The sequence below is a fragment of the Crocodylus siamensis genome, chromosome 9 (assembly GCF_052110815.1).
Source record: "Crocodylus siamensis isolate JL-2025a chromosome 9, ASM5211081v1, whole genome shotgun sequence".
NCBI lineage: Eukaryota > Metazoa > Chordata > Crocodylia > Crocodylidae > Crocodylus > Crocodylus siamensis.
Genome location: NC_143403.1, coordinates 43,452,476 through 43,464,857, shown reverse-complemented (window position 1 = coordinate 43,464,857; position 12,382 = coordinate 43,452,476). Strand labels below are relative to the sequence as shown.

At 53.6% G+C, this 12,382-nt stretch overlaps 1 protein-coding gene across 2 annotated transcripts in view; it reads right to left on the bottom strand.

Moving 5' to 3' along the window:
• Positions 1-12,382, bottom strand: part of PLA2G3 (phospholipase A2 group III) — a 37,870-nt gene that overhangs the window by 16,055 nt on the left and 9,433 nt on the right. The window contains exons 1-3 of one of the 2 annotated variants that reach the window (XM_090061824.1): positions 11,155-11,401; positions 10,364-10,508; positions 9,361-9,468 (exon numbers count right to left, since the gene is read on the bottom strand). The gene's annotated coding sequence lies outside the window, so the exon portion shown is untranslated. Of the gene's footprint in view, positions 1-9,360; positions 9,469-10,363; positions 10,509-11,154; positions 11,402-12,382 lie in introns of those variants that run through there. The other variant, XM_090061823.1, reaches the window with a different exon arrangement.

Below are 12,382 nucleotides of genomic sequence, written 5' to 3'. Positions count from 1 at the left end.
AGATTTGGACGATGGAGTGAAAAGCAACCTGTTTAAATTCCCTGATGATCCCAAAATTTGGGGTGAGGTGAGCACTGTAGTAGGGAGGGAAAGACTGCAGCAAGATCTGGATGGGTTACAGGAGTGGGCTGACATAAACAGGATGCGGTTCAATACTGACAAGTGCAGGGTGCTGCACTTAGGCAGTAGAAACCAGCAGCACACTTATAGAATGGGAAACTCCCTTCTTGAGAGCACAGAGGCGGAAAGGGATCTTGGAGTCATTATTGACTCCAAGATGAACATGGGCCAACAATGCGCGGTCAAGGTTGGCAGGGCTAACCGGACCTAGTTGTGCATCCACAGGTGCATCTCAAGTACAGCCAGGGAGGTGATCCTCCCCCTCTATGGGACGCTGGTCAGGCCACAGCTGGAGTACTGCATCCAGTTCTGTGCACCCCATTTCAGGAGGGATGTGGACAACATTGAAAGGGTCCAGAGGAGGGCCACCCGCATGATCCGGGGACTACAGGGCAGACCCTACATTGAAAGACTGCGGGACCTAAATCTGTTCAGCCTTCACAAGAGAAGGCTGAGGGGAGACCTGGTGACTGTCTATAAACTCACTAGGAGGGACCAGAAGGGTTTGGGGGAGACACTGTTTCCCCTAGCGCCCCCTGGCATAACAAGGAACAACGGACACAAATTATTAGAGAGTAGGCTTAGATTAGACATCCGCAAGAATTACTTCACAGTTAAGGCAGCGAGGAGCTAGAACCAACTTCCTAGGGAAGTGGTGCTGGCTCCTACCCTGGGGATCCTTAAGAATAGGCTTGATGACTACCTGGCTGGATTCATTTGAGTCCAGTCTTTTCTCCCGCCCAGGTGGGGGGTCGGACTTGAAGATCTACAAGGTCCCTTCCAACCCGACTTCTATGATATGATTCTATGATATGATATGAACAACAACAAAGCCTGGCACAGGCCTTTCTTTTCCAAGCCCCTGGGAGAGGCAGGTTCCTTCAGACCCATAGCAAGATGGGGGTATGCAGTATTCTTCCAGGACTAATGCAAAGGGCCTGCATTTGTAATGAGCTGGCAGGTTCTTGGCCCCAAGCCTTTTGCAGGGGCTGGGGCAGGGTCCAGGGCAGGTATGTGCCATACTACAGGGCAAGGGGAAGCACTGAGATCACCTCTGTCTCTAAGAACCCCTGCCAGGTGACATGGCAGCCAGATGACCTTTGCAACACCTCAGGTGATGGCAGGATGTTTGTACAGTGATCACGCCACAGCTGGGAGTGGAGTTTGCACCTGCCTGTGTTGTCTTCTCTGCCGTGTGCACTATTGTGGTAAGCTCTGATAAGGCATGATTGATAAGGGGCTGGCAGACAAACCTTCACTTGCCTGATACACAGCAAGGAACTGGCCATGCTGGGTTGCTCCTGCCCTTGGTGAGCTCCTTACCTCACCACCTCTTCCTAGTTCTGGGCCCCTCCTGGCTCCGGTTAGCAGAAGAGGCCTTGCCCCTTCTCCGTCCTGTGTTAGATGGAGAGGAGAGAGGAATAAGCCTTTCCTTTTCTAGTCAGAGGGGAGCAGAGGTGCTGGTGGAAATGACTGCACCTCTTCACCCCCTTTGTACTTACTCCTTTGTTTCCCCACATGCTCCAGACTGAGAACTCCTCTAGACAGTGCATATTGGAAAAGGCTCTCCTCAGGTCTGAGGGCTGACTGTGGTGGGAAAAGGGGGTTATGTGTGTCTGGTTCAAGGTAGAAAACTGTTTAGGATCTGATCTTCTGGTAGCAAGGGTGTATCTGATTCAGAGACTGTGTAGTATCTTGCTCAGGGGCCTGTTCCCATGGGGGCCGATCTCAAGGGGCTGCATCTAACTTTGAAGTGGGGAGGTTTGTGGGGGGGGGGGAAGAGAAGCTGAAAAGGGAAATTCTCCACAGCTCTGCACTAACATATCTGATTCCTGCTAGATGCAGCCTAAAGCTGTTCTTTCCTTTTAGAAAGAGATAGATAGCCATTTTAGTCTTAAGTCAGGCAGAAGGCAAGGCATAGATGCACCTTACAGACTAAATGCACGAAAAGAAGTCTCTTACGGGAAGGCCCTGCAAGTAGAGAACATCTGAAGTACAGTCACGTGGAAATTCACCCCAGCGCAGTGTGTGAGGGAAGAACTAGGCGCCACGTAAGTCTTACCCATCAGGCGTAAGTGTCTATTCCTCAGCCTAGGGGTGAACTTAACCCAGAATTCCCACAAGATTCCCCCCTCCCACTCTGCCTCTCGCTGATGCCTTCCTCAAGCTAGCAGCATCCAGGCTTTCTGACCCCGAGGCTTTGCAGCCATTTGGAGCTATTGGCACAATCTGTTGGTGTAGAGGCTGTGTATCTAGAGTGATACTGCTTTGAGCTGGGATAGGGGTATCTACACCACAACTATACCCCCAGAAAGACAGGGGGATGGCTTTTATTTTATGGGCCTGTTCTATTTATAAGGAGGCAGGCAAAAACGTCTTCCACTCCTTGGGAAGAGCTCGTTGGCAAAATTTGTGCTAGAATAGCGCTGATGTCAGAGCCCTATTGTGCTGGGTGCTGCACATATACAGAGGCCCAAAGAGCTTCTAGCCTATATATAGGCACAACAAAGGAAGGGAAGGTAAATTTAAGGACCAAAACATTCTGCAGGTACTGAGGAGATCTTAGCTCTGCTGGGCCTTCAGAGCCACTGCAATTCAGTCCATGTGCCCTTAGCTGTGGACAGCATGCTGTGGGAGGCCCCATAAAGTGTGAAGGGCTCAAGGCTTTGGGAGGAGGTTTTGGGGTGAGGCATGGACTTTCACAGCCATATTTTTCTCAGCTTCTCTGACCCCCCAGATCAGAACATAACCCCTGTCTGCACTACCAACCCTATCCCTATGCAGGGACAGATACAGGCAGGTGTAATCATGCTTCAGCATGGTCTGTTGTGTAGGGCATGTGCAGTGAGTACACTGGCATGTCAGGTCACCAACTGTTTGGTGCAGGCTCTGGCAGAGCCCCTGTTTTCAAGTGGCTCCAGAGCCCAAGGGATGAGTGTTGCAACTACTTCTCCCTCCCTTTCCCCTGCTGCTCAATTTAGTGAAGGGGGAGGAGAGTGAACAGAGGCCACACTCACCCCTGGACCCCAGAGCTGTGTGAAAGCAGAGACTCTGCCCAGGACCTGCACCAATCAGCTGGTGAGCTTAGAGAGCTCACAGCAGGTGTGAGGCTCCAGTAGGAGGTGTGCTGACATGCTGGTGCACTCTGAGATCACCAGACATGCCCCATGCAGCCAAAGAGGGTGTGGCTGCGCTAGCCTTGCCAAGATCCTGGACCTAGGCATGTCCCTCTCTGAGGGAAAGGGGCAGAGCTGTAGCATACTTCTTCAGTGCCCCAAGCAGGGCAGGGTTGGTGTGTGTCAGCCATAGTAGATCAAGTTGCAGGGTGTGTGGGGGAAGGGAAGCACAAGGGTACCCTTATAGTTGGTGCCCATGACTGGTTATGTTACTGGGAAGGGATGGGCAAAGTAAGCCCAGGGGCTGCATCTAGCCCATGGCATAATTTTATCCAGCCCACGGCAGGTCCCTCAGCCCCAGTTAGTCCAGGCACGGGGGATATCCTGGGCTGTGGCATTTGTGGCTGGTCCCACTGCACCTGGGCACATAGGTGCTACCTAGCATGGCCCATCCCATCCCTGCATGCAGTTCTTGGGCACGCCGGGAGCCGTAGTCTGCAGGGCTGGGTGGTGGGGTGGGGGTGGCACAGAGGCCAGAGTTGGCTTCCCAGCAGCCCCCACCACCTGGGAGCAGGTGCATGCCCATCGCTATTGGACCCCAGCCCTGCAGTGTTGCCCCACATCCACTGCCAGGAGTCCTGGATGGAGTCGGTGGGTGGGGTCTCCATGGAGACTGGCCAGGTACCCCCGCAGGCAGGGTGCACTTGGCTAGGAGGACGGGATGGGGCCGCAGGCAGGAAGTAGCATCTGGGAGTGGGATGGGTGGGGCTGGAGCCAGAATCGCAGGGACGTGACAACATGGGGCCAGGGTCCATCACAGGGATGTGCAGGGAGTGGATCGTGGGGCCTGGGCCCCAGTCCTGTACTACCACCACCCCACAATCCCAGCCCTGCCTACCTGTCCTGCTCCTGGATGCTGCTCCCCACCCACTGCCACATCCCATCCCATCCACCTGGCCGAGCAAGCCCTGCCCATGGGGGTCCTGGGCTGGTCTCCATGGAGACTCCACCCACCTGCCCACTCCATCCAGTGCCCCCAGTGGTGGGTGTGGGGTGGACAGGCCCAAATCCAGATAGGATAAACTGGCATCTCCCTAGGCCAAGCCCCCTCCCCCCCTCCCTGCACCAGGTGGTATAAACAGCTCTGACAGGTGGCCGAAACTGGGTCACCGCCCCCACCCCCAAGCTCTCAAAAGCTTACCAAAACTCCATATGTGACCCTCCACCCCAATTGCCCACCCCTATCCTAGAGCGTCAGGCACAGCACAGGTAGTCCTCACCCTGAAAAGCCATGTCTTCCAAAGAAAGGCTAGGAGGGAGAACTGAGGCATTGAAAACTGTTTCAGCGGTACTAAGTGGCGATTGGAGACCAGGGGCTAAATCCTATTTCAGTGTTCATATTGGAATGGCATGTACATAGGTGTATGACTGCTGTGTTTGGCACTTCCACTTAGTTTCTGGTTCAGCATTGTTTGTGGGGCTGTGCTCCAGCTGGCTAGATAAGCAAAGAAGTAGAGTTGCTACAGTACGTGTATAAGGCTAGGCAAGTCCTGACATTTGGCTAGCAAAGATTGTATTTTTACTAATCACTGCATAAAATCAATAGAGAGTTCAGTTTAGAAGTTTCAGCCCCACTGGAAATATGGGTCAAAGGAAAAGGTGAGGTGGGGGGGGTGGCACAACGGCCAGACTTGGCTTCCCAGCAGCCCCCACTACCTGGGATTTAGCTCCAGGGGTTCTGAGTCTGAGCCCCATGTCTTCCCCACTGAGGCACACTGTTCCTGCTAGACCCATCCTCTTTGCTGCACTCCTGTTTGGCTCACTAGTACCCTTGCTTTATTGCCTGAAAAACCCTCTTTCTTGGTGGTACACCCCCAAACTATTCACACTGCCCCAACCCCAGGCTGCCATTCCCAGCTCTGGCAAAAAGGGATGACTCAGACCAGTGAATGCGCCTACTGCTGCACTGCTCTCCCAATTCCCAGATGCTTGCTGCTACTGGATGCCAAGTATGTGTGTGTCAGGGACTCTAGACTACTTCAGGCCCCAAACCCAGCCCCAGTTTGGGTTTGTCTCAGAGATAACACAGGGTAACATGGGACATGCTGTGCACTGGCCTTCAACCCTCTTCTGTACGCAGCTAGCTGGGAAAACCCTAGATCACTTGGCCTAGCAGTGCACAGTCATTAGCTTCCTCCCTGGGCAGCAACATTCAGCCTTGGGTGTAGAGATCTTCTAAGCCAATCTGCAATGTTTGTTAACCCTTGCTTGGCAGGTGATGGTGAGTGCTGGGCCTGGAACAGGGAGGGTATACAGCTGTATTCTCTCCCCACGCTTACTGTGGAAAAGACTGTGCCTCTTTGGCCCTGTGCCCCCTTGACCTATGGTGCACAGTATCTGACACTTCTTGGCCTGAGGACCTCATCCTATCAATATAAGTTGACATCCACTGGTTAGCTGGCCTCTGAGCCTCTTATACCACAGTTGTAACTGCATGCTTTCATGTTAGACGAATACTCCCTTAAGAGGAGATGGTCACTGTCCTGGAGATGCAAAGGGATTGGGGGGAGGGTGCAGGGTGCTGGGCAGGCAGGATCACTGCTGTCTTGGGGGGGGGGGTCGGGGCAGAGGCGTCACTCAAAGGGTGCTGACTCAGTGCTCATGAGTGCTGCAGGCTGGGGTGCCTCCTGCATGGCGGGGTGAGGGTGGGGGCAGGGTAACTCTTATATAATCAAACTTGCGTGAGGCAACCTGTTGGATCTGATCCCTCCCTGGAGTTGTCTCTGCCTGATCTCAGCAGTGTGCAGTCACTAGATCCCCAAGCAGCTGGTGTTGGCTGAACCAGCTAAAACATGACTATCACTGCTCCCTACAGACTCAATATCCAGCCACTCTCAGTGCCTGCCTCACCCTGTACACCTGCTGAACAAATACAGAAGCTGAGACAACATGCTAGCCACTTGCCACTGGGTGTGCTCTGCCCATCTGTCTGTCTATAGCCTGGGGTCTGTTTAGGCAGCAGAAGCTCAAAAATTCAGCTTTAACAGTCGCTCTTTCAAGCCTGCTGTCATCTGGAAGGCCATCCCTGTTGGGGGTAGAGGGGGGGCACTCTGAGGTGCTCTGGGTTAGAGTAAAAGGCAGTCCAGGGGAGAGAGACTTAACGGTGGGAGTCTACTATAGACCTCCCAACCAGGGAGAAGAGCTCGACCAGGAATTCTTAGGTCAGCTCACAGAGGCAGTGAGGGCTAAGGATGTGGTCATCATGGGGGACCTGAACTTCCCAGACATCTGCTGGGAGGAGCAGTCAGCCAAGTCTGATCGCTCACGTCGGTTCTTAGCCAGAGTGCAGGACCTCCATCTAACCCAGGAGGTGCACAGTCCCACCAGGGGAGACGCCTTGTTGGACCTGGTGCTGGCCACGGGTGATGACCTGGTGAGGGGGCTGCGGGTGATGGGCCACCTGGGAGACAGTGATCATCGCTTGCTGGAATTCACCATCCAGCGTAAGGTGGCAAAGGGCTGCAGCAAGGCAACAGCCCTAGACTTTAGGAGGGCTGACTTCAACAAGCTAAGGAGGATCGTTGGGGAAGCGCTGAGGACCCAGAGGGGAAGGGAATCAGATGTCGAAGGTGAGTGGTTGCTCCTTAAGGAGACGATCCTCCATGCCCAAAGGGAGGTAATCCCAACAAGGGTCAAAGGGAGCAGGAGGGCACATAAACCCCCATGGCTCACTAAGAGCATCCGGGAATGTCTCCTTGCTAAAAGGGAGGCATATACCCAATGGAGAGATGGGGTCATCACCAAGAAGGACTATGTTACAGTCGCCCGAGGATGTAGGGGGGCAGTCAGGAGGGCCAAGGCAGAGATGGAGATAGGACTAGCTTCCCGGATTAAGGACAATAAGAAGTCCTTCTTCAAATACATAGGGGGTAAAAAGAGGGTCCCGGGTAATGTGGGGCCCCTGCAGGACACGATGGGCAACTTAGTCATCACGCCAGATGATAAAGCTAACATATTTAACGATTTCTTTGCCTCTGTCTTCCTAAGTAGGGACCAGTTCAGCCACCTCCCTGCTGGGCCCCCCTCGGGCCCCGGGAGAGACACGCCTGGGCCAGGGGTTAGCGAGGAGTTAGTTAGGGTACTTCTGGAGAGGCTGGACGTGTTCAAGTCCGCTGGTCCGGACGATCTTCACCCTAGGGTTCTACAGGAACTGGCCGAGGTCATTGCGGGACCCCTGGCACGGCTCTATGAGCACTCGTGGTGCTCTGGCGAGGTGCCGGAGGACTGGAAGAGGGCCAATGTGGTCCCTATCTTCAAAAAGGGAAAAAAAGAGGACCCGGGAAATTACAGGCCAGTTAGTCTTACCTCAATCCCGGGTAAGCTCTTTGAAAAAATTATCCTGGCACACATCCAGGAGGGCCTTGCGGAGGAATGTATGCTCAGGGGCAACCAACATGGGTTCATCAGTGGCAGGTCTTGTCAGACCAACCTGGTGGCCTTTTACGATCAGGTCACCAAATCATTAGACGCAGGGGTTGCTGTGGATGTAGTCTTTCTGGACTTCCGGAAGGCTTTCGACACTGTCTCTCACCCTGTCCTCATCAAAAAGCTGGGAGACTGTGGTGTCGATGCCCACACGGTCAAATGGGTTGCCAACTGGTTGGAGGGCCGCACCCAGAGGGTGGTAGTGGATGGGTTCTTCTCGACCTGGAAGGACGTGGGCAGTGGGGTTCCGCAGGGCTCGGTCCTCGGGCCCGCACTGTTCAACATCTTCATCAGTGACTTGGATGACGGGGTAGAAAGCACCCTGTTCAAGTTTGCTGATGACACTAAGATGTGGGGGGATGTGGGTACACTAGAAGGGTGCAATAGGCTACAAGCTGACCTTGACAGGTTGCAACGGTGGGCGGATGAGAATAGGATGGGGTTTAACACTGATAAGTGCAAGGTGTTGCACATGGGGAGGAAGAACCGGCACCACACTTACAGGTTGGGGAACTCCCCTCTTGCCAGCACGGAGACGGAAAAGGATCTTGGAGTCGTCATTGACTCCACGATGAACATGGGCCGGCAGTGTGGGGAGGCAGTCAAGAAGGCCAACCGTACCCTGTCATGCATCCACAGATGCATCTCGAGCAGGTCCAGGGAGGTGATCCTCCCCCTCTATGCGGCACTGGTCAGGCCACAGCTGGAGTACTGCGTCCAGTTCTGGGCGCCACACTTCAAGAGGGACGTGGACGATATGGAAAGAGTTCAGAGAAGGGCCACTTGTATGATCAAGGGTCAGCAGGGCAGGCCTTATGGGGAGAGGCTACGGGACCTGAACCTGTTTAGCCTCCACAAGAGAAGGTTAAGGGGGGACCTTGTGGCCTGCTACAAACTGGTCAGGGGGGATCAGCAGGTATTGGGGGAGTCCCTGTTCCCCCGTGCGCTGCCAGGAGTGACCAGGAATAACGGTCACAAGCTGGCGGAGGGTAAGTTTAGATTAGATATTAGGAGGCGCTACTTCACAGTCAGGGCGGCTAGGGCCTGGAACCAGCTTCCAGGGGAAGTGGTACAGGCTCCTAGCCTGGGGATTTTTAAAAGGAAGTTAGATGAGCACCTTGCCGGGGTCATCTGACCCCGGTGCTCTTTCCTGCCAAGGCAGGGGGTTGGACTAGATGATCTACCTAGGTCCCTTCCGACTCTAGCTACTATGAAACTATGAAACTATGATGTACATATTTCTGAGTGCGAATCCAAATTCTAGAGGAGCTGCCTCAGTCTAAGGTGAGAATGATTCATATGCTAGAGACAGGTGCAGCGTTCTCTACAACACAAACTCTGCAACTAGCCTCATCAGACATGCCCTTGAGTAAGGCTTAATCCACTGAAAATCCCAATACCTTCCCCTTGGATGCTTGACAGTCAGCCAGCTGGGAACTGATGTAGACTGAAGAACATAATCTCCTATTTCCATCTACTGAGGCACTGTCTGAAAAATATGAGCCTCAAAAGGACTATATGAGTTGCTAGGTCAGGAAGGATATTGGCCCTCAAAATAGAGCTGGGAAAGGAGGCAGGGTCTTAGATAAAATTGAAATTTAGGGCATAAAGCACACTGAAAAAGAAGGTTGCTGCTAACCTGTGAAAGGAGCTGTAGAGGAAACTGCTATTCCAGGCCTGTCAGAGATGCAGCTGCTTTCCCCAAGTATCTTGCATCAGGCTAGGAGTTGTGGAGTGGTGCTAATCCCTGCCAGAGGGAAAGAAATTATGAGGAGGTGCTGGTATTCCAGCCAGTGCAAGAGGGGTACTGATATGCAGGCCAAGGGAGGGGAGCTCTGGCATAGTGTCTCAGCCAGGGGAGGATGGAGCTCAGGCATGCTGCTTTCTGTAGCCAGGCAGAGGAGAACTGTGCAAGTTCTGCAAGCCAAAGGCTGGGAGGGGGCGATGTGAGGTGCATTTATCCCCCCATAAGGGGGTCGTGAGACTGGAGGAGGTATGCTGTTCCATGCTGAGGTAGGCTGAACATATGTCCCCATTTAGCTGAGACAGTCCTGGATTTTGTAGGCTAGTCCCAGCCGGCTGATGAAAAGTTGTGGAAGTAGGGGCAGAGGCAGGTGGAGCAGGGGCATGGGACACAGTTCAGTGAAGAGGCAGAGTGGCATGTTACACCAAACATTCAGGCGAGTAGTCAGCACTGCTGCTTGTGCAGGAGCAAGTTGGGCTGACTGCAGTGTGCCCAGCCCAGCCCAGCCCACCTCCCACTGCCAGGAGGAACTGGGCCAGGCACACACCATACCACTCTGCCTTCCTGCCGCACTGCATCCCATGCCCCTGCCTGCCTCTGCCTCTTTCTGCAGCAGCTCCCACTGACCTGGGGGGTGGGCGCTGTCCCAGATTTCCTTAAAAATATTATGGGCACCCTATGCTGAGGGGATGTGGAACTGAGAGCCTACTGGGAGTCCACAGTATACCAGGAGGATGTGGTGGGGGCCATTGCTATCCCAGCTGGAGTGAAAGGGAGCTATATGGGGTGCTTTACCTCTTGCAGGGAGAAGGGGAAAACAGTGGAGGGTCCTGCTAACCCAACTTTGATGGGATGTCTCTACCCTGGCCTAGGTGGAAAAGGTCCATGGAGATAATACCTTCTCACAGTAAGCAAGAGGGCTTTCCATGTGGTCTGCACTTGGGTTGCTCCTGCAGCATCACACTAGCTCCATCCTCTGATCTCACAGTCTTCAGCTCCATCAGTGACTCGGCTCTGGAGTCTGAGAGTCCTTCTATATAATCCTGTAAAAGAGGTGAATAGATGGCACGCTCTGTTAGTCCCTTCCTTCCAGCTGCCAAACCATCCTGTCCTAGACACCTGTGGCACAGGTCTGCTGAGTTCTCTCCACCTTTTGCTGCCTTCTAGTGAGGCTCTGTGATACAATATAACTCTATTATCTACAACATGTTACCTACAACTAAGAAGCCAGACCACATAGTGGCATGGGGTCTAAATTTGTACAACATAACATCATCCCCAGGAGACTTACCATCGGCAGCCCTCTGGCTTACATGCATAACTCCAACTAGTACTCCATGTTGTGATATGACCAGACAAGTATGTATATGCACAAAATAACCTATATAAGAATGGTAACATATACACTTATAATAATAGAAATATTCACTTTAAAGTTATGCCAGCTTCAACATTTACAGAAAAGGAGAAAGGTCATAACAATGAAATGTAAAAGTTTTCATGTTGGTAATCATCAATGTAGCAAGTAAATATTTTGTCTAAAACAAATTTGTGTACATTTAAGTATATGCCTATATTATGTCCTTTTACTGTCACGCACAAAAATATGACACAAAATAGGTAACTAGTAATGTTATATAAGAACATAAGAATTGCCATTTATTGGGTCAGGCCATAGGTCTCTCTTACCCAGTCACCTGTGGGCACCAGGGGGTGCCACCACTTCCCCCTGGATGCTGCTGGAGCTGGGCAGGGAGCCATGCTGAGCTCTCTCCCCTGCAGAGCTGCTGGGGCTGCTGCTGCCTCTCTCCCCAGGGAAAGTTCCTGCTTGCTCCCCACATGGCCAGCCCCTGCCTGCTCCACTGGGCTGGCCATGGACTGCTGCTGCCCCTGCTACTGGTGCTGACTCTGCCTCCCTACCCTCTTCCCGGTGGGAGGAGGCTATCCCCTTCACACACCTGTTTCTAATCAAGCTTCTGCTTCCTGCCGCTGCTGCTGAGCTGCCAGACATTGAGCAGCCCAGGGGACCCTGCAGCACCAGTGGGGCACCTCCAATATTACCACCAATGCCAACCCAGCTGCAGCACCCAGCCCTGCTGTGAGCTCAGGAGACCCTGTGCCTCAGCCTCTGGTGGGCTCCCAGGGCAAGGGGTAAGAGGCAGAAGAGGGGAGGGAACAGGGCACTCCCTCCCCTGCAACCATCCCACACCCGCTTCTACCTCCTCCTTCCAGAGCTGACCACCTAAGGACCACCCCATGGCTGAGTGGATGTTGGTCCCATTCGAGTGGCACATAGCTGCCAAAGCCAAAAGGTGCAGCTTGGGCCCTCTAAGGTGGAGGAAGCCCCCATCAAGACCACCAAGCGGGGCAGGGGGGCAGAGTTAAGAAGATTCTGGTAACCTTCCGAGCTACACCAGACACCCCACCTCTGGGGACGATCAAAAGGGTTGCCCCCACAGAGGAGGCTCTGGGACAGCCAGGCAGCCCTGGAGAAGAACCCACAGAGGATACCCCCCACTCTGATGACCATGACACAGTGAGCACCGAGGCAGAAGCCAACCTGGTGACAGGTCCGATGACAAATCCCTCCCCCTCTGAGTACCTTGGGGAGGTGGGAGCCTGGGTCTCACCCCAGTGAGCCCTAATAAAGAAGAGCCCCTTCCCCAAGGCTCCAGGGAGGGTACCAACTCACCCTGGTGCCCAATGGGTCTCCTCTACCCCTCAAGAAACAACCAAGATATCACCCTGGGCCCATCCTGTGGCCCCAGCACAGATGGGATCAAGGCAGGGTTGCCCAACGAGCAGAACAATCCTGTGGGGGACCGTACACAGATTCCACCCACCGCACCCCATAGTCGCTGTGCCCTGCCGGGGCTGGCCTACTGGCATTTCAGTAACAGCCTGCTGGAGGATGTGA